The sequence below is a fragment of the Gallus gallus genome, chromosome 20, assembly GCF_016699485.2.
Source record: "Gallus gallus isolate bGalGal1 chromosome 20, bGalGal1.mat.broiler.GRCg7b, whole genome shotgun sequence".
In the NCBI taxonomy this organism is placed as follows: domain Eukaryota; kingdom Metazoa; phylum Chordata; class Aves; order Galliformes; family Phasianidae; genus Gallus; species Gallus gallus.
In genome coordinates, this window is record NC_052551.1 from 13,182,282 (window position 1) to 13,203,920 (window position 21,639).

General features: G+C 42.1%; 1 long non-coding RNA gene across 3 annotated transcripts in view; it reads left to right on the top strand.

Annotated features, from left to right (window-relative positions):
• Positions 1 to 21,639, top strand: part of LOC101751795 — a 230,344-nt gene that overhangs the window by 85,776 nt on the left and 122,929 nt on the right. For 2 of the 3 annotated variants that reach the window (XR_006931900.1, XR_001469592.4), the window contains one exon: positions 20,776 to 20,898. This is a non-coding gene — a long non-coding RNA (uncharacterized LOC101751795). The remainder of the gene's footprint in view (positions 1 to 20,775; positions 20,899 to 21,639) is intronic. The other variant, XR_005841355.2, reaches the window with a different exon arrangement.

The following is a 21,639-nucleotide window of genomic DNA, read 5'->3' on the forward strand; positions in this document are numbered from 1 at the left end:
TGATAGCAGGAAAAATCGTGCTCCCTCCCTCTCTCTCCCTTTCTCTTTCGTTGATTGCTTTGTTGAGCAAGTCAGTGAATATTTTACACTTTGTTTCTTTTATTTTAGCAAATGAACTGCCTCAAGCTAATGTACTGTAAGTGGAAATTTCAAGCACCAATGTCTACTGCATGATCCAATAATAGGACCCTTCTTCCTCTCCCTTCTCTGTAATGCTGTAGCAGCAAACTCCCTGATGCCTTCAGGTAGTCACAGCTCCGGCATGCTGTTATGAACTGTTGCTCTGGAGGAGGCTAGGAAGCTTGAATCAGTGGTTTCTCTCTAATGAACTGGGGTCAGAGAGAAAGTACCGTATGTAATGGCCTTATCTGGTTGTTGTTTATGCCCTACATACTGCTCCGTGCTTTTGGTTGCAATGGTGTTTTTACATAACGTAATTGTTAAGGCCATCTTATAAAACTGTGTTACTAAAAATTGTGTGAGATGAGATTTACTGCTGCTATTTATCATTCATCTTCTTGCAGTTTGGAGCCCATTATGTAGTTTGAATCTGGCATGGGACAGGCATCAAGATGGATTTAAAATAACAAAACACAAGGACAATGTGAAGATGGAAACCACACCCCTCCACTACCTGTGATTATCTTTCCCCAGTGACAATATGGTGTAATACTGAACTCCCTCCTCATATATTTCTATTAGACTATTGTACCAATATCTAAGCAGAACAGGATTAAAGATGCCTGAGATGTGCAAAGATGGCCACACTTGATCTGTTTTCAGAGATGGAAGCGGAAGCTGATTCCAGATCAATGGGGTTATTGTATAAACTCAAAGCATCCTTTACATGGATCAGTCGTACACAAATAAGAGCTGCTCAGTGGGTCACTGTGAGTCTTAGAGGTCTTGACAGCAGTACTGTGATCACGTTTTCATAGAAATAATGTCTTTTTAGTCTATTTTCCCCAATAATTTCAGTGCAGATGGACTTTTTTTTTCTGGAAGGTGGCCTATTAACCATTTTCTTCTTTGAATTCTATTACTTATAACCAGCTTAGAGAACATCTGGTGACTTTCTGTGCTGTTTACTGGCTCAGTGGATTATCAAACTCATGTAACTCTTATTCAAGTGAACCAAAGCAACCAGTTGTCACCCTCTTCCTAAAGTAAGTCATATTTTGGATTTAGTGAGGTAAAATTGTCAGCAACACTTCATGCTAGCAATTCAAAACTTGGTTGCTGTGTGGTTCATTTCTGAGCATGCTGAACAGCATTCTCAGCAGCAGTGATACAGGACAAAGCAATCATTCAAAATGCTTGAATGCTTGTAGAATCATAGAATAATATAGGTTGAAATGGACTTCTGGAGGTCATCTAGTTCCCTTACAGAGGGTATCAGTTGACACTTGGAAGTTGTAATGTGCCCCAGAGATTAGATTAGCAGGAATCTGAGTCTCTTTAAGTGCCAGAATGCTTTCCATATGGCATCAAGATGAGCAAGTTTATGAAGTTCACAATAGGAGCCCTAAAGAAATTTCAGTTTGCTCTGTTGCAAGCACTCCTGAGGAAAACATGATGGATTCAGATAAACATTCCAAAATAAACTTCCTAAGCCCCAGGTTCTTCATTATTTTCCCCAGTTGGATTGGGATAATGCTGGTACAGTCAAAATACTCGCTGGGCGATTAAGGTCTTCTCTAAGAGCAGAATTACCTTGTAGAGCTCCTGGACTCTGAAGGGGGGGGGGGGTCACTCTGCTGGTACTTTGAATAAAGGGGGCTGATGAAATATATATTCTGGAACACTTTGTCCACCTGTTATCGGAATGTCTGCAATGCAAGAGTTATGGGAAATGCATCATCCCTTGACTTGTGCTTCTACAGAACATTGCTCTGCTGTAGGATCTCTTTATCTACTTTCTAGATGGCCTGACAATGACTCCCCAAATGCTTGAAGCCAATTTTAAAAGGATACTAAGAGCATTCTAATAGCTGGAGTTATTACTACTAAAGTGTAAATCAATGCTGTGGAGGTTCCAAGGAGGAAGAGCAAATCTCAATGAGCTTTGTCTTAACAGGGTACTTTAGAAAAATTCTGTGTATCCTATAATCATAGAATTGTTTTAGTTGGAAGAGACCTTTAAAGGTCATCTGGTCCAACTCCCCTGCACAGAATTGTGTGGGTTGGAAGGAACATCTGGAGATTGAGTCCAGCCTCCCTGCTGAAAGCAGATCCCCTACAGTAGGTTGCAATCCTTCTGTTTTCCAGCTTGTATTGATAAATAATGGGAGTTACCATGACCCAGGTGCAGGACCTTGCACTTAGCTTTGTTGAACCTCATGAGGTTTGCCTGGGCCCACTGCTCAGTCTGTTGAAGTCTCCCTGGATGGCTTCCTGTCCCTTGGGCATGTTGCCCACACACCACAGTTTGGTGTCATCTTCAAACTTGCTGAGAGTGCACTTTATCCCACTGTTGAAACATGGTGAAAGGTGTGAATTTACTTAGTAACAAACCTGCACTGTTCCATTCTTTCTCAATCATTACCTGTGTTAGCTTTGCAAAATCTATAATGAATATAATCCTATGCTGAGCTGTGAAACAGGACAAATACGCAAGGAGGAAGAGGAAGGACAGGATAATATGATGCTACACCTCTCCTCTAACCCAACCTGTAGGTGCTGCAGCCAGCACAGAGATGCCCAGCCTGTGCTGGCTCCCTCCTTTCACTCTCTAGCTAGCCCTTCTCTTCCATCCTTTGGGCTGTGGTGTAATACTATGCTACTTATACTATTAAATACTTCTTCACAATTTTAACAGTGATGAATAGGTCTGTCAGGCACTTCTGGTGGGTTTTATGTTAACATGCACTAAAAATATGACTTGGGGTCATGGGCTGTGCCTACTTCTGGGGCGTAGGTTTCCTCATCCCTGATTTATATACAGAAATCATATGACAGCTGCTTTAGTCAAAGTGAATGTAAATCTTATAATTTCTATTCATCTTGAGAAGATTGCATATTCTGATAATGTAGATTCTTAGGGATTACCAGTGGAGGTCAGTTCTGGATGTCAGCCTGTATCTTTACCCATCCTCGGTTACCCGGAGATAATCAGATATTAGAGAAGGTTGGAAATTGGTCTTCTATTAATAATTAAAAAAAAAAAAGTGATAAAAGACTCTGATCTTGCCAGCATCGTAAGTAATGTCACTTCCTAAAGTGACTGGCACTAGCTGTAGGCTCAGATATGCCAATTATAATTAAAGCCATTATTTTCAAATACAGTTCAGTTTATTCCTGGTGAAAAGTAAAGAGAATTCTAGAGTGACAAATCTCTCTTGAAAATGCTAACTTAACAAGAAGGCTGTGCCTATAGACTACCTGTAATAACCTGGTTTCAGGTTTGGAATAAACGTTATATATAAACATACATTTAAAATAAATGTTGATCATCTTAACATACTGTACAACATTAAAATATTCATATACCTGACACAATCACCTTGATAAAGTGAAGGATGGCTTACAAGGCAGAAGTGGCATTCAGTTCTTAGACAAGTAGCCTTCATGCATCCACAGTATGGTTTTCAGACAGGTACCAATCTACCATTTTTATTGAAAAATCTGATGCTCGCTTAGAGTTTTCTAGGAAAAATAGCCAAAATAACACCTATTTTTGAGAATCAAACTCAAAGGTGGATCTCAGAAATGAATATTTTTCAGACAGCTGTGATCTAGTAACTGAATTATTGATAGAACTGAGGGTTTGATCATTTACTTACAGTAACATACAAATAATGGTTGTATTTTGTAAAGCCATGTAGCCCATTGAGGCAGCAGTCACCCCTGGCATCTTTTTCATTAAAATGAATGGGATCCTTGGTGATGACTGTAGGAGAGCGTAAAACACAGCCACGGAGTAGCTTCCTTAAGCAGCAATTCCTTCCTGCGAAGGCAGCTTTAAACTAAGCACAGAAGCCGTAGAAGTGGAAGGTGTGCAGTCTCCCAGGTGCTCCAAACCCTCTACCCAAGGTTATGTCCCAGCAGAGCAGGAGCTGTAAGTGGTTTGGGACCGATGGGGCTCTGGGGATGCAGCTTCTGTCATTGGCAACCTGGAACTGAAAGTTAGCTGACAGGTGATGGAATAGAAATGTTGTCACTGACCTTTGCCTGCTAATGAGTGTGCTGGTCCTGCTCAGATCCGGTGGTAGTTAGATTTTTCTCTCATTCTGGCTTGCATGTAGATCTATTTGCACAAGGTGATGGCACGTTTGTGCTCTCAGGCATATTTTCAAGTGCCTGCCCTACTGCTGGCCACAAGAGATTGTCCTGAAATGAGATTATGGTGCACTGATCTGAGGTCTGATGTTGAAAGAAGGGATAGATAAAATTCCTGCTTCCACTGCAGGTGACTGGGATCCAGACAAGGGAAGTTGCTGTAGCTGAATATTTCTGTTATCATGTACTGCAGTGGGCAGCTGTTTTGTCGTATTGGCAGTCAAAATCTTGGCTTTGTTTTCTGCCCTGTAATCTTGTGTCAATGTCCTCTCCGTTTCCAAACCCTCTGCTCCAAGTGTTTCCATTTCAATATGATTAATAGCTATTGTGAGTGATCTCTATTAAGGACTCAAAGCTCAATTTCAAATATTTTTGTGGCACTTCTGGTGGGCCTTGCTGGGATAAATTAAGCCCATTTTTCCCCTGATTGCTTCATTGAATCTCTTTGTAACTTCACCTTGTATTCCTTTCTGTTCAATACTTTTCAAAGTACTGAGAGTTTAAAGAGGTACAATAAATCCCAGATCAGTTTTTAATGACCATGGTAAGCCTGCTTGTAATATGTCAGTAAGCTGAGCCTAAAAGCCAATGGGGAATAGGCCATTTCTGCCTTAGTAATTGCCTCCACAGAAAGATTTATAATGTCATTATCTGAATCTACAAGAAATAACTCATAGAACTGAAATACCCTAAAAAAATATTACAATTCCCTTAAAATCTAGTCATTCATAAATGCTAAATCATAAAACTTTTTTTTTCCAAGATGTTTTATGTTAAAAATAAAACCCAGTCAAAATATAAATGTGTTTTTCTCAATCAGATTCTTGGTTCTTTATCTGTTTTCCTTGCTGTGGTTTGCTGGGCAGAAGCACGGTGCAGAGCTCAGCTCAAACACAGTGCTTCTGCAGACACAACCGAGTATGGAGGAGCTGCAAGGAGAGAAAGCATTCCTGGTCATTTTTCTTTATTTGTGTGTGATTCTGGGGGGAAGAGGGTTAGTTAGCGCTGCAATGAAATTAATTTCAGCAATAAAAATCACTCCCCCCTTCTCCTTCCACCCTTTACCCGTGAAAAGCCACACTAAATGTCCTGATAAATGTACTGCAGTACTGTTTTAAGCTGTTCAAGTCAGCTTCCTTTGCCCTCAGCATTCCCCAATCAGAAGATATCATTCATTTCTTTCAGAAAGCAGGAAATGTACTCTTCAATTTGTCTGGTGTTTAATAAAGTGCTAGAATTACCATAGCTACCCTCATCTTCTGGTGCTTTAATACGCTGTGAGATTGATGCTAATTCCAGGCAGGCTGAATTCTTGGTGCAGGAGGTTTGCCCTCCTATGGGGCACTGCTCTCATCCTGAGTTCTCTGACTGAGGCCCTCTTTGTTTCCCCATAGAAAGAAATGCTTTACTTTGTGCTTATTTTTCCGTTTGGTTCTTTGTCCTGTGTCTATATGAGCTTTGGTGCTTCTGAGTGGCTTTCATTGCAGCTTTCTGCACATCTTATTAATTAATAGGTATTACTTGCAGATGTCTCTGGAGAAGTGCAGCACTGCAGTCACTTCCATGCAGTTTAAGTGATTCCTAAAATCAGTGACAAGATTTCAACCCGATTCTTCTCCAAAGTTTGAATTAAATTTTTCAGGTCCAATATCTGCTTATAGACTCTAAATTACAGAGGCTAAGACACCTTTAAACAGTTCTGTAATTAACTTGGGTGGGTCCAGGCTTTCATCCTATGGCCCACGCACTTCAGAGTACAGACAACTCTACAAAGAATAAATTATTATTCATTTCTGATGAACATTGTAAACTTCCAGGTTCTTTGCTTCAAAGAAATGGTCTCCCTGAAACAAATGATTTCCCAGTCAAAGTGCTCTGCTCTTCATTATGTCATCTAAACTTAAGATGTCTGTGAAAACAATGCTGACACGTTTATTTCCTGAATTTAAAAAGGATTTATAGGCAAACAAATGTGTGCTTCTGTCTCTGCATTCTTATCGATATTAGTGGGAATATTCCTTTGCACACAGAATAAAATACACTGTGATGCACCCATCACCTGTGAGCCTTCCCGTACGGCTTGCTGCTTTACTTTTAAATCTTTCCCTGACTTCTGATGCAGCATGATGTGCTCTTAAAACTGAGCTCTGGGAAGGAGTCAGTGACAACTAAATGGAGCTGGAATTTTGGGATGCTCTGGTAAAAGATGAGGAGTTTGGGGGGGGTGGATGAGATCAATAGAAACATTTTTCTTGAGGATGGTAGCAGTGAAAGCCTAACCACGAGGAAGGATGAAAGAATATCCAAAAACATCCTTTTGCTCTTTCTATTAGGAACTCATCCTGTAGGAATTGGGTGAGATAACAAGCTGAGATTGCTCGGGATTAACCTCTGGTTATTCACTGGGTGCTGTGCTTTTCTGCTACCATATGTAGCGAACGTTTCCTGACAGGCTAACTAGGAATAATAAAAGGATAAAGGACTCTGTGACATTCTGGATGTTACAATTGTTATTTCTGTCCTCTCAATGTGGTTTACCTTTGGCAGTCAGAGATGAGCATTCTCAGAGCCTAGGAAGAAGGGAGAGAACTGCTCAGGGTGTGTGTGAGCAGTACTGGGAGCAGCGCTGCCTCCTGCCTGGAGGGAGGCTGCTATGGTTTGTGGGAGCCCACTGCTGTAGAGGTCTGAGAGGGCACGCTTGTATGCAGGAGGTTCTTTTACTGTTACAGTTACTTGTTAACAGTTAACAAATAGCTTGCTGTTCTGCTTTCTTTTTGGTTGTTTTACCCTATTATAAACACATGCAAAATATTAGGGAAGCAATTGAAGGTTAAATAATTAAGTTATTTAGAAATACTCTCCGTAAGCTATCTGGAACACAGCTGTATTTTATATCTAGCTTTCAGGTTTTCGTGCAACTTTCACCTCTCAACAGATCTCGAGTTTGGATAAATTGCTCAGATATTGGTTCATGTGTACTGTATTCTAATGAAATATAAGTATACAGGTCAAAAGAGAAATACCTAACGGGGCTGTTTACCAGTGGTGATGGGAACGGAGAGCTCAGAATGCACCGAGAGACAGTAGTTAGTGAGTCTGTCATACGCATAAATCAGCCACACGGCCTCTGCATTTCTGTCTCCCTAAAAAGGTTTTAGTCAACCCCTTAAAATGATGATCACACAAATGCATTTTTATATTGCCTGTTTGCTTTTAGTTATGCAAATTTGTTCAAGGGAAACGATGTACTCGAAATGCTGAAAAAATTGAAAACCCTGAAGTTGTCCATGGTGTGAGGAGATGTGACACAGTTGCTGCTCTCAGGTCAGATTGGGGTTATACTGATTTGGGGTTCAAGGCTGGCTTGAAGTGGAAGTGAAGCAGGGCATTGGTCAGAGCATTAAAGGGAGTTGGTGAGAATGGCAGCACTGTGCTCTTCAGGCATCAATTCCAGCAGCAACTTGTTACGGAAGTGGGTTAACTACACTTAGTGAAGTCTGCTCTTATCTCTGCAATGGTTCATTATTATTCAATTAATGTCCTACAAGTGATGATTGCAGTTAACTTCCCAGTGTGTCTGGGCCACTTTTGAGAAGGTGAATTAACAATCTAAGTAACTTGGATCTAGCAGTGGTGGATGGAGCGATGACTAAACTGCTTTGAAAAAATTGAGATGCTCCTTCTGTGGGTAAATGTCATCCCTCATTGCTGGGGCATGCAGCAAGCAGCTGCCACCCTGGGGGGGTGGTATACTTGGAAAAAAAATGATTGTTGTATGGTTTGTCACTGGTTTAGACATATATCTAGGAAAAAAACTTGTTAGGCTTGGTGACTTTAAGATTAGGCATAAAGCTTTCAGTCACAATTGTGTGTTTGCCCTTCACACTTGTCTTTCACAGCTGTCACTACAGTGGATTCACTGAACCAAACTGAGCGCATCTCCTGCCATGTCTGGAGATGCAGGTAGGGGCAGGCTTGGGGAGGCTTCTCCTCCTGCTCTGTGAAGTGGCACGCATCCATAGGACCATGGATTTAGCATCAGGCTGAGTTTGCTGGTGTAGACATACCTCTGTACTTCACTAGCATTGAAAGGCAAACTTAAAAGCTTATCTGGAGGCTTATGTTAATTGCTGAGCCTATGCTTTGACTTGCAAAGGACATGGCACTTCCCACAAGCACTAAATTAACACAGAAATACTGAAGAACGTAAAAATCAAAAACCTGAATGTGATAGTGATTTTATAGAGTTCTACGTTGCCTTAAATCCACTGCAGAGCTGCTGCTGATGTCAGTGGGCAGTATATGGCCCATCATTTGTCAGACCATTTAAATTCAGTGGCTTAGCACTTCGTTTTTTGGAAAACATCCTACACAGCTTGATTTACAGCCCTGTACAGCTAATTAAAGTCACTCGTTAAAAAGTTATCTTTTATTATAATTGCTAAATATTTTCTTGTGTGGTTAGTGGGTTTCACCTTAAAGTGATCTATGAATGCTGGCTCTTTTCCCGAGCTCTTGGGTAAGAACCGCTGCCTGGTGGATTTGTACTGAGGTGACAGAGGCTTTGCAGGGCTTTGTGTTTTCACATGCTTGCTTTCCTCATGGAGGATAGCAACACATTCTTGTGGATAGTGTAGAGCTTGGAAGCCTGGCCTTCTCTCCCAGGTACCAGCTTCCCCTCTGAACCTAGTGAAGCTGTTTAATGCCTTCCATCTCAAAATAGTTGGAATTATACCAATCTTTCATAGTATGTTCTGAGAGTCCTTCACAAAAGCATTACACAAGTTTCTAACCAGCTGATGCTCGTAGGATTTAGTTTACCAAGTGCAGTGAAGCTGGTCTTACAAATAACAAAACAAGAAACACTGCTATAATGACTTACGGAGTTTCTGACTCTGCCTATGTTCTGCCCCGGTCTGGGAACCTTTATTCATCCTCCATCTTTATTCTTTGAAGCAGTGATTCTTCTGTGCTGTGTTCTTCTGCTCACAGCTAGGATCTTGGAAAATAATGTGAACTTACAAGAAGCCACAAGGTAACTTTATGTCCAGTGACTTATTGAAGCTCTTTAAAGTTCAGTATATTTTTCTCAATGGTCTGCCCAGATGTAAGTGATGTCCTGCTCAGCAAGGTGCAGCAGCACCTGCATATAGACCTGTGTGTTCTGAATATCAAAATCAGCAGCTTCTCGTTTTCATTGTTGTTGTCATTGTCATCTCTTGATCTGCTCGTGCTGCATGGTGCTGGGTTCTTAGAGGAACGTGTGGCAGTGCTGCGCTCACAAGTGCTTGCCCTTCCCTCCATGTCACCATTAGTGCCCTGCCATGGCTGCCACGAGTGTTCTGTGGCACATCACAGAACAGGTCAAATTCATAAGGTATTAAAAAGGAGTTGGAGTTGATTATCACAGATATCATGTGAGTGACATCCTGCTTGTGCTGTGTGGGTAGAGAAAGGCTAGGCAGGGGCAATCACAAGATGACTAAGAAGGGGTGGGGGGGTTGGAAGAGAAACAGTGAAGGCAATGCCTGCCTGGAGAGCGCAGCATCGGCCCAGTCTGCTAGTGCTGCACTGGGGGATCCACGGGAGTGCGGGCACGGTCTGAAGGGCAGTCATGAGGGAAGGAGACCAGTGTGTTTGACAGGCAGGGCTGACTGGGTTTGAGTGGGTTTAGTGTCAGGAAGCATCCTTGGAAAAGCAATGTTGTGGCTGAGCTGACGTTTTAAACTCATCTCAACTCTTGACTTGGAGCCTGCAGTCAGCCCTACAATATCGTCTTTGGAGTAAGATACTGCTTTGCTAGCAGAACAAAAGAACCATTAATGACACCAATTAACCAGTGTAATTCTCATTTACACCTCTTTATTACCTTCCACACACAGTATGTGATACATTATACATCCCATTAATTGTTAACATACACGCAAGTCAAGATCTTTTATTATACTGGGTCATCTATCATTGATACAGAGATATAGATATTTTATAGCTGAGCCAACTAACACTACTGTAGAGCAGAATCTATGGCCACTTTCACATCAAACCTGATTGTGTTATTAAGCCCTTTAGAAATGCTTAGTGTGTGATTTGGCCTCCTCCCAGCAGGTATCAGCAGGTATCTTATGGAGGGGAGCAAAAATGTGGAATGTGGGATAAGCTTTTCTTATTTTGGCAGCTTTGTTTTTGAGATTAGTTTTACCACTTCAGAATTCAGATGAAAAGGATTGTTCTGTTGCACTGTAAATTCAAACTTTCTAATGAGCGTTGCAGGCATTCCTGAGAATACAGAGAAATTAGTGAAGAGGCAACATTTAAGGGGAATACAGGGCAGTTGTTTCTTAAAGCTCCAATGATTTTGCAGTTTCAAGGGATTGAAAAGTCAAAAACTTAATGCAATAGGTATAGCATCTTTGCTGAGCCTTCTGCTCATGACAGAAGTCATGTTGTCAATAGGCTGCATTGTCTGGAACCACTGATACTATTTGAAGTCAGTGATGTAAACTTCAAAGCTCATTGTAGATATGCAGGTCGTGTGGCTGCTCTTCCATACTCAGCTCTTAAACTCCAGAAGTATTTTTCTCTTTTTGCTTTGTGTGACTTCCACAGCTGATAGAAAAACCGCTTGCTTTCTGGAGGAATCACAAAACTACATACGTGCTATGTTTCTGTTTCCTAGCTGTGACTCAGATTTGATTGCTGCTTTCTGTTAATTTCAGTGGGGGATGTGTGTGGTGGTTCCTTGGGGCCTTGTGTCCAAATGAAGCAGATGGGCAGAGACACTGACCAAGTCCATCTGTGGCCACAGGCTGCACTGGATGCAGGATGAGCTCTGTTCAGCTTGAGCCCTGCAGATAGCACCGCCTCATCGCACACCACCAAAGTGAGCTGTGACAGCTCTCTGCCTACTTGTTACTTGTTACTACTTCACCCCGGTACAAGCGTACTGCCTAACATATAAGGTAAAGAATCTGTGCATCTGCTATGCTGGCTTGTACTTTCAGTACTCTATTCCTGTTTTAAGCAGAATTAGCAGAATCTGGTGCTTGAATTGTGCAGGACCTGAGCAGTGCTGCAGTCCGTGTCTGCTACCAGAACTCCTGGCAGTTCTTACACAGGATGCTGCGGGTCCTGTCCTGCCCGCCCGGGCACTGCCAGCCTCGTGCCCACCTTACAGCAGTAGACCTTGGGTGGGATCTGACCCAACCTGAGCGTGGTGGCACTCAGAAAACTGCTTCACTGGATTTTCTAAATCCAGCTTCCATTATCTATATTCCTTAATTAGAGCAAATGAATACTAATTATTCATGGCTAGTATTTTATCAAAATGAGTGGCAGCAGCAGTTGGAGTCTTTGCCTGTTAGATTTGTATCTGTTATGCACAACGTTGATATATTCCCTTCATGTATGCTATCCCAGTGTACATTTACAGTGGAAGTGATTTGAGGCTAATGCTGTGTCAGTAAACAATTAAACACTGTTGACTGAGCAACTGGTGACCCTAAACAGGGAGCACCAAGTGTTAGAGGGAGAAGGAGGTTTGCATTAGCATATAGCCCCTTCCATAAATAAGTGCTAAGCCACAGTCAGCTTCACAGGAGAGTGCTACTTGAGGGACCCAAAAAGTTCTGCTAGCCTTCATTCTCTTTGGTAGGATTCTGTGGTTAGTCAATGCTTAAAATAGAATTGGTGCTCTGACCTAACAGAACTATTGTAGCTGCTGACTTTGCTGGAAAGAGGGAATTAAAAATGCTGCTACCATACACACAGTAACTAATACACTTGGCCCTTCCTGATATGCCAATATGTACTGACCCATTTAACATAAGATTATGAAAATGTTAATAAACTGAACTTATCATAAAAATAAGCTCTCAGGTAAAAAGATCCGAGGGCTGCTCCAAAAGTAGTGCCTCCTCGTTTATGACATTGACCTGTGGCATCAGAGGTGGATGTTGGTGGTGTGGCAGTAGGGGTTGAACCTTCCTGCCAATGTCCCACTGTATTTTGTTGCTGTGACAGCTGGCAGCAGTGGGGCAGTCTGACAGAGTGGTGTCTGATATGGGAGTGTGTATGGAGCGAAGGGGAGGGGGTGATTGAATTCCTCCGTGTGGAAATAATGGCACCCATTGACATTGGTCAGTGTTTGCTGAACACTTACAGAGACCAACCTGTGGATGCTGGCACAGTGAGGCTGTGGTGCTGCATTTCAGCAGTGGTGGCAGTGTCAGTGGTCACCTCTGCTGGTGCAGATGTTTATAAGTGCAGCCTGAAGGCTCCTGTTCATCGCTGGTGAAAGTGCCACAAAGATCTGCATCACTTGTGATGCTATTTCTTGGGCTGGTAGTATTCACACTAATACTAATTCCAGTTCCTAATACTAATCCTGCAGTTTCCATTATTCCCAGTTATACGTTTTAGGCTGTTCACAATTTTTCCTGTCCTTTACACCTTTCTGTAGCAAACAGTTGCAAGGTAAATCATACCCTTCCTCTCCTGTCAGTCCTGTGACTGCACTTGCATGTGCTGAAGACTATCCTTCATACATTCATTTTGTCCCTCTCACCTGCAAAACACATTGGTTGCTGTTGGCAGGTTTGTCCCGCTGTCAGCATCAGCGCTCTGCAGGGCTGAGCTGTCAGTGCCTGGTCTGCTCTGTGTCCATAGCCCACTTGGGGTCTTCTGCCCTCCTTACTGAAATGCACTGTGAACCTTCACCTATCTTGCTGAGCTCTCTTAACTTCAGTCCCCTTCTATTTCCAACCATGTCATCTTTCAATTATTTTGTAAATTATTCTTTTTTCCCATTTAAAGATCTCAGGTTATATTGTAATGAAGTCAAACCGTAATGTGCTAATAAAAGTATAAGTACGGAAAGCTGAAACCTGCAGATCAAATTATTTGTCATTGTTATTGTTTTTGGTGGGTTTTTTTTTTTGCTCAGATCTAGTCCCTAGAAAGCAGACACCACCAACTCTGCAGTGCTGATCCCAGAAGGATGAGCTGTGATGTAATGTGGCTCCCAGAAGGTCTGAGTACTGGAGTGGCAGCCTTGTCTTCCCTCTAACTTGCTTGTAATCACTTCTGTATTTTAGGGGTAGAGGTTACAGATATCAGGCAGTAAATCCTTGCTGAGCTGAAAATAGCAGTAGAAACTTGCAGTCTCTACATCCTCTGTGCTGGCTGAACAGCACTTTCCCCAGTTGTGGGAAGAACCTGGATTGACCAATTTTCCTCCTTTACACCTCAATCTCCCCTGTAATGGAGATTTCAGACTACCACAGCAGAGGCAGCAAGGAGCTGTTTGTGTTTGCTGCTGGGTAGCTTGCAGTGTGTCAGAAAATAGATGTGGGACAGAGCTGCTGCAGCCTCTGGAAGGTCTGTGAGCTGCTGGGGAGCTGCAGCCAGGTGGGCTGCTGGCTTTGCTGGGAAGCAGAGCTGCCTGGAAGGCCAATGTTCTCCAGAAACTGGTGTGAGATCCTTTGTATTTGCTTTATCTTTTTCAGCCATATTCTCCAATTTGCTGATTGATCATTGAAGTATACTCCTTTAAACAAAAACATGCAATAATGCTTTTGTATCTCTGTTATGTCAGTATGTATTGAGTCTATTAGCAGTATTTGTTTTCTCCTTTTTTAACATCTGTCATCAATCCAAGCTGTGCTCAGTATCATCTTTTGTAGCTTCCTATGCCCAGTGATAGTTACTTGGGAGTCAAGATTAGTTCTTTTAAATTATGTAATAGCTTCGCAAAGAGGAGAATAGGTTAGTAATGTGTCATTTGAGATTTTGATAAAAACCTAATGGGAAATTGGTCTGTGAGCCAACTTGAATGAGCTCGAAACATAATATGAACAAAGATCAGCAAAGCTCCTCAGGTTGCCCAGAAGTATTAAGTGTTTCATTTGTGAAATCCCCAAAGTCTGCCAAGACGTGAAAGCTTGGCATGGTGCAGAAGGTGTGCCTGCTAAGGCAGGGTTAGCACAGATGGAAGCCAAGGAACTGAGAACGCTTTTTTGTCCCTACCTGATGAATTGTAAGGCTCCATTTTTGCAGGTGGATTCCAAAATAAGGTAGCAGGTGGTGTATTTAAGGATTTCAAGTCAAACTGCAGTTTGACTGAAGAAAAGTGATAAAATCCCATAAGGACCTGCATTTGCAGCAAGATCCTTAAGCCACTCTTGATATCCCATTCCCCCACAGAAGTTGTTCAGCAGAGGCAGTAGCTCTGGGTCCTGTGGGTATGGTGCTTCTCAGCACGCGGTCAGCATCACTTTGGGCACTTCACAAAATCTGAGCAGCCCATGATGTAATCAGCCCAAAATACAACTTGTGTCAGGTGGGAAACGAGGCAACCATGAGAAGCACAGACAAAGAGACCTGCTTCTCATCTGGTTAGGTAGGGCGTATCAAGAAGAAGCATGGGTTAAGAATGAATGTGTGAAGTTTAAAATCTGTGATGATTGTTTAGAGAAAAAGAATAGATATGGATTCAACACAAACAGTGCTCCTGTATTGCTAAAAAAAAAAAAAAAAAATCCAATCAATTGATTATGGTTTCCATAGGTAGAACTGCAGCTTTTCCAGCTGGTTTGTGTAGGTGAGCTTTTTCATATGTGAGAGAACCCCTGAAGTCTAATAGAAACCTTTTAAGTAAATCTTGCAAAGCTCTAATCTCTCAAAAGCTCCCGTGTTCTTCTCCTCTGTTCTTATTTAATTTTTAATAAGAACAATTCTATGCAGCTCAAAAGCATGGCTCAATTAAGGAATATTCCTACCAGGCATCTTTGAAATCTTGGGAGGCTTTTCTTTTCCTTTTTTTGTATTACCCCTGTGCATCTCAGTTTTGGTTGGCTGGAGTTTAGAGAAGGGGTTTCTCTTTAATTGCGAGCTCTGCTTCTCACTGTTATTTACCAGTAGACCAAGGAACTTTCAAAGTCTCATCTTTTATGCTGGAAGGAAACCACCGAGCACATTAGTGCTGTATTCCAAAGTTGCAAAAAGGATCTTTGATGTGATTCCCCAGACGTCTGTCCGGAAGTGTCTCCAGGTCATGAGAAGTAATTAAAAAAAAAAAGGTATGAATCAAAATTTCAAGCCCAGGTATTTTATAGTAATCAAATCTTAACTGCTTTGTGGTTCACTTTTATTTTTATAGCGTGTGGCATTCTTCTTGCTGCTCTGGTTAAGCTTGGATCAGCACTTCCATTATAAAATGCTACTTTCAGGGGTTTATAACTTAACTGCAAGAACTTCCTCCGAGTTTAAGATGGCGTTATGACCTGACTGGAAAACCACGTTTGTATAAAATACATGTCTGCCAATATGCATAAGAATTTTTGGAATCCTATTTTGTGCCTTTAGAGCAGATCACAATGGTAGTGTTTCATCAGAATACGTGCTGTTAATGATGAGAGAAGTGAATGGTGTCTGCAGTGTTCTGCACAGCGCTGTGGCAGCCTTCATTTTCTGGTCCAGCACTTGCTGAGGGCAGCCCAGCTTCTCACAGCCAGGACAGAAGGAGGTGTCAGGTGCAGACTCTTCTCTATTTGTGGTCTTCTGCAGCTTTCTTTTCTCCAGCTTCCAGACAGAATGGACAAGATAATGTTTTAGGTATCTGTTGGTTCCTTGCACTTAAGTTCATATGGAATTTATAGTTGTTTCAACCTAGTATAATTGCCAAAATCGATGTAAATGTGTGCTCTCTATTAAAAGGGCTGTGGAACTTTCAGTGTTGCAGTCTGCCTTTCCTTCCTACATTTGGGCAGAGTTGAGCTGGGTTGTTCCTTTCTGTGCCATGGTTTCGATGGTTACATGTCAGCGCTGACCCGATGTCTATAAAATGCCTTGATGTGTTACCCAGAGTATGAAAGGTATAAAAACATACATATTTACCTGTGGCAGAGCAGTTCTGCTCTATAAAAAGGAAGCAGTACACTTAGAGTGTTACAGAAATCTTTTCTTTAAAGAGAACTGACTTTTTTTACAAGGAAGGGGAGTCTGACTGCCATTTTCTAACCTGAACTGTCCAATTCAGAGAGATGGGTGACTTATCTCAGGTTTGTGGTGTGAGGATATCTGCTCAGGAGCTGATGGGGAAAAGTGCTGTGGGCATTGATCAGAGCTCAGAGATGTTTGCCCCCTTGTTTTGGTTGTGTTTCTTTTCGTGATCGTTTTCTGCTGTTTGTTGTTGGTTTTGTTTTTTTTCCAAAACTTGAGGTAAATGGCAAAATGCCACAAACCATGGAAATTTAATTTTCTGCATTCCATTTTATTGCATACTTGTATCCTAATGAGAAGCAGCTCCAGAAATTATCTTCCCAGCCTTCTGAGTTCTAAGAACAGACTTCTCTCAGCTGTACTTTTGGGATCCAATCTTGCCATTTGTGCAGGTCTTTTGAAGGCAGTGACCAGATGCGATGCTCTTCTTTTATGCATTACAAGTAACATAAATTCAATGTCTGTTGAGCTCTTTTTGACGTCCTTTAAAGAAAAAAGGACAAAAGCTAACAGGCACATAAATGTGGGATGCCTTTATAGTGTTCTGGGAGGAAATGTGAATTCCTGAGCCAGTGATACTGCTAGCCTGGGCACCACATCATCACACATCCAGATCCCTCAAAAGCATCTCCTGTGTTTTGAAGGAAACTTGCCAAGATTTCTGAAGAGCCCCAAGAGGTGGAAGGAAGTAAATGCCAGGACTGGAGGAATTAGGAGCACTGTCAAGTCTTAAAGACCTCAGAGCTGTGGTTCATGGTAGCAAACTCTTAACTTCACAGATACCTGCACTTTTAGATGTTGTTCCCATGAGATTTACACAGAGGAATGTTGCGTGGTTGGGTTTTTGTGGAGTTTGGAGGTGTTGTGTGATTCTTATGTTGTTTTCCACCTCCACCCCTGGGCTGTGCACCTGTAGCAGGCAGAGTGGTTCTGGGCCAGGAACCTCCAGGAGGCACCCATTACTCCTACTGTGCAAAGCAACCCACTGGAAAAAACAAGTTCCTAATGATGCTGATGGACTTGAGATTGTTCTGCAGTACCATAGGAATACTACGTGCTTAGTTTGGGGGGGGGGAGTGTGGATTTTTGTCTTTTGGGTTTTCTTTTTGCAGTCAAATCTATTTAACTTAACAGGGCATTGACTAGGGGAAGGAAATAAAAAAAAAAAAAAAAGAGAGCTCCTGCAGGAGAGGTCTGTTACAGACCATCTTATCACAAACCACTTGGTTGTAAGGACCAATGCCAAAGCATTAACCTAACTGAAAATGAGGAGAAGTCATCAGTCTGACAAAACTGCATTTAACTGGGCTGGGAAAAGGAGCACAGGCAATCAGGACTGCTCTGACAAACCTTAAAGGCAAAGTCTCTCAAAAGAGGGAGCGGAAACAGGAGGCGCTTCTGGGAAGTTTGAAGGAAGCAGGCAGATTTTTTTTTTTCTACATCAGAGGTTTAGGTAATACAGAAGTCTATTTTTTTTTTCTGAAATGTTTGGTCTCTGCTCTTTAAGCATTGATGTTATGAATGTCGCCTGCTAATCACACTCTGCTTGCCAAAGACTCTTGAAGAGAAGATCCTGAAGTGAACTGTGCTGAGCTGTCTGTGCACAGTGTGTGTCAGCCCAGCACCAGTCCAGTCCTGGGGCAGTTGGGAAATATCTCCTGAGCCAAAGCAGCAGCCAACATCCCCAGTGCTTGCAGTCTGTGTTGCTACCTTAAGGATACGTCATGCTCTAAGCCTTCGTTTGCCCTGTGCTCAGAGCATCAAACAGTAACAGGTGCCTCAAAATGAATTTTTAGAAGTGATCTGGTTTTAAAAGCTAGACAGAATTTAACTCCTTCCAGTGCCTTTTGTAGTGAGTCTCGTGATAAGGACTGAAAACTATTCTCAGTAATTTGCAATTAAAAAATCAACTCGCGGCTCTGTGGTGCCACCCCCTCTATTTTGCCTGCTCTAGAAGAATATTTATGACACCAGGAGAAGGAGCCAGAAGCCTTTCTGTCATTAGTGAATAATGCCATATGACTCCCTTGTGGTACAAATGCCAGATTATGCAATGCAGTGTAGTTATTGTCTCTAAATATAGCATTGTTTGGTATAGAAGTGTCGTTGGAATAACAAATTTTCTCTTATGGACGTTAATATTATACTTTAATAAGGCCAAAATAACTGCAACAAATCTCAGATTTAGCTAAAGGGCATGCATTGTAAATTCAAGTTTGTTACTCTCACTTTCATAACTCACTGGAACGGTCCACTTGGTGACCCTGATTTACTTATCCTTGTCTTATTGGAAGTAGCACAAATACGCTGTAGTATTTTGCACTGAAGTGGCAAAGCCTTGTACTGAGCACTGCATAAAACCTTCCCATTGTTTAATACTTTCTGTCAGACTACCACATTCCTTCTGCATAATGGAAACAGCACCCACAGCTAGTGGGCTGCAATTGCAGAGCAGTTCATCACTCAAGGCTCTCCAGCATATGATAGCACTGCAAATATTTATATTAGCAGCTTTTGTGCTTGACTGTAAAGATTAGAGATCTTACAGGGAGTACTGAAGGAATTACAGCTCCAAGGAGTGGGGGGGCAGGCAAAGGATGGATCTTTCCAGTATATTAAAAAAAAAAAGCATCTTTTATTTCACAGAGAAAGAAAGGAGCATCCTCTAAAACTCTTTCCAGCTACAAGAGTCAGTCTTTGTGCCCTGATGTGCATACAGGGCTTTGCTCTGCAATTCACAGTCTAGTTGGAGTCTGTGGATTTGTTTGCTGGCTGAAGTGTGGTGGAAGGTGGCCTTGACTCAAACTGATGGAATTTTAGTGGGGAAGTGAAGGCATCTTCTGTTCCTGGTGTTCTGTACTTACTATTTCGTGTTGGGTTTTTTGTGTGTGGTTTGTCGTCTTAGTACAGGCAGCATAGTACTAACATCATCCACTGTTGTCTGCACAATGTGAACTCTTCGTTAGGAGGTAACCCACTTCAGAAGAGCACCTTGGGCACTGAATTTTCCTCCTTGATTTTCTCTAATATAAGAGGATCTCATTTGCTGTTTCAGTCACATGTGGATATACTGGATGGGGAGGGGACAATGCCTAACAAAATGCTGGTATTCATGGCCATCCCTTTATGGGATATATGAAACGTATGGATGCTTGCTTCTCTGGTAACTGTCCCTCTTCTAAGGCCTATCCATCTGAGGATGGGGTTTACTTCTGACAGCCATTCACGAGCCATTTGTTGTGCATGTAGCAGTTATCAGATGCCACAGGAGTATTTCCACTCTAACAAACGCTATTGCAACTTTCACCCCTTCATGGTGTGCAGAAGGATATCTGCATGGCATTGCCAGCTTTTCCTCTGCACAAAGTCTGGCGCCCTTCTCCGAGGATCTCAGTTTTCTGTAAAACTGTCCTCTCCATGAGTGAACTCCAGCAAGTCACAACAGTCCCTCTGTCCCACGTGAACCTGCTGGTCTCTCCATCACAGCTTGGAGAGGCTGTAGGATCAAGGTTAATGTGTCACACAGGAGTCCTGCTCTTTAAAATGATCGAATAAAGCCATCTATTAATAGCATAGGGTTTTTGATGATTGGCTTTTTTTAGTGTTGAAACAGAATATGCTGTTTTTGAGACTGCATGCACTTGAAGCTCATGAAAAATGCAATTGTGGAGTGGGTTTTTAAAGTTGAGTTTTTAAGATCTGATTCATCACATGAGAAGAGTCTCCTAAAATTAGGGCTGACCATTATAAGATGCAGCAAAAGGAATTCCAGAGGACATGTATTTTAAAAAAAAGTGGATTCAGCCACACCTGGAAATGCAGCTGTAGTGCAGGCAGGAACCTGTGGGTAGAGAGAGAGCCTTGGCCACAGTTAGAGGACAGAAAAATAATCATCTTCAAATATCTTACATCATCTTAACCTCCTGTTAGACCTTCCCTGCAGGAGAAGTGCAGAATAACATTAGGAAACATGAGTAGCTGAAACAAAGAACTTCTTTTGATTTTAATGTACGTGTATAGCCTGTCGAGAAACGTCTCATGTTTTCCTCTGGACAGAAAGATAAAAACTCTTTGGAAGATCTTCAGATGTATCTTGCTGATACCTTGATGGGCACATGTTTAGCTACAGGAATGAATAAATAGTTATAAAACTGACTGTAAAGTTTTATACCATACACACAATTGAGTGTAGTGGCAGAATTTAGCAGAAGGCAGACAAGTGTGCAGGTGCCCGTGTGCTCCTGGGTGAACACTGAGTAGAAAGGAATCCAGGGATAAAATTTCAAAGTATTTTAATTTCTTGAGGCTTGAAGAAAATGTGACCACTGATGGATTTTGCATTTTATATCGTTTTGTTGCATCTGGGAGAGACATAAAAATAGCAGGTGAGAATATTAACGCTCACTGCCAGCATCTTTGAACTTTAAGCAGTTGTCTTTCATAATGAGACTGTAGGTGTTCTCTGGGAATGGCATCCTGCTCATGTGCCCATTTCTTCAGCAGGGGGTTTGCAGACAGCTCAGCAGGATGTCCTGGGACCAGTGCAGCCCAACTGGAAGTACCAGCGAGCTGAAAAACTCCCTTCAGAAGCACTCAGCCATGGCCTACTGAGGAACTGCAAAGGTATGTTAAGTGGATTCCTGCAGATCTAGTTGTGTTTCATTAAAGATCTGTGTGATGAATGGGAGAGAGTGCTTGCTGCTGTTCCAGAGAGGACAAACTGAAAGGGTTGTAATTACAGTGGAAGACAGAATTAGAATTCAAAGTGATACGAGTAGGGGATATAAGCTGAAGAAGAGGTTGCAGCTCAGGAAAGGCAGATTGAAGGTCCTACGCCTCAGCACAAATAACCAGCAGGGCAAAAACAAGATGGGGGACATCAGCTTAGTAGCAGGTTTGTGAATGAAAGCAATGAGCATAAGGTTAGCATGAGCCACCAATGTCATTCTCTGCAAAGTAACCAAGAAGAGGGGAAATAGTGCTCTTATTGCTGCTCCTGAGTGTATTTTTTGAAAGGTAAGATAAACCATTGCTTTTGCCTGGTGTGAATCATCCACTTCGTTTCCATTGGCTATACTGCTTTCCAAGTCCTCTTATAAGATGAAGTTTGGCTCTGGAACTGGATTTTAATATAATAGCTGATAATTTAATGACTTACAATAACATTTGTAATTACACACATTAAGAGGAAGGCAACTTCAGCTCATGCTTCTGGGTTTTAGAAGGGCATTAGAGAGCAATAATCTTTGTTAGAGCCATTATGTTCCTGTGTTCAGATTGATGCTTGGGGTCTGGGCAGCAGCAGCCCTGGCCGAGTGCAAGGAGTGGCCCAAGCCCCCCCAGCTGCTCCTTGGGCTGCCCCAG